This window comes from Mauremys mutica, unplaced genomic scaffold (genome assembly GCF_020497125.1).
Source record: "Mauremys mutica isolate MM-2020 ecotype Southern unplaced genomic scaffold, ASM2049712v1 Super-Scaffold_100583, whole genome shotgun sequence".
Taxonomy (NCBI): domain Eukaryota; kingdom Metazoa; phylum Chordata; order Testudines; family Geoemydidae; genus Mauremys; species Mauremys mutica.
In genome coordinates, this window is record NW_025423350.1 from 57,382 (window position 1) to 58,111 (window position 730).

The window sequence follows — 730 nt, forward strand, 5'->3', positions numbered from 1 at the left end:
AGAGTGGGATATTCACTCTCCTCTTTCTTCAAGCTGCTGCTGTTGGTCCATAAAACATGTACCATGGAATAAAAAGCTGAGTTTACTCCAGGGTGAGGAAAGAAAGGAGCCACCAACTCCCCAAAAAATCTCTGTGCCCCAGAGAGAACCTGCCCCTGCTATTGGAATCACTGATGTGCTTCAGCTACAATGGGGAAAGCATCTGCTCTCATGGGGGTATAGCTCAGTGGTAGAGTGTTTGACTGCAGATCAAGTGGTCCTTGCTTCAAATCCAAGTGCCCTCTAATAAGCCTCTTATTATTCTTTTATTTTTTTATTTTTTTAAAAAAAGGGAAAACATTTTGATTACCATTCTCCATTATGTTCAGGAGCTCCACTATATGGGGATGCTTGAAATGAATGTAAACACTCAACATTTCACTGTCCAAATGCATAAAAACCTAGCAAACCTGTCCATCAGCTGAAATCAGTTCCAATCCCCTAAGTGTCTAGTTTATGTTTACATCAATTAAACAAAGGGATCATATGAATGTACATTTGCCGATCCCTCCTCTCCAGGGCTGTGCTGTGCAGAAGAACAAGAACCACATCCAGTTGGGGTTCAGGAGTCTGACGAGCAAAGGCAACTTGCTGCAGGCTAAAGTCACCAGCACTTTGGCTCCTTCCCATTCAACCAGCAGCTGGGCCCCCAGGACAAGGCATGAGAAGAAGACAGTGGCTGTGAGCAGGA

The 730-nt window shown here is 44.2% G+C and overlaps 1 non-coding gene across 1 annotated transcript; it reads left to right on the forward strand.

Moving 5' to 3' along the window:
* Nucleotides 1-212: 212 nt before the first annotated feature.
* TRNAC-GCA lies at nt 213-284 on the forward strand. Its single transcript has one exon. It is a non-coding gene; the product is annotated as a tRNA-Cys (tRNA).
* Nucleotides 285-730: the final 446 nt, after the last annotated feature.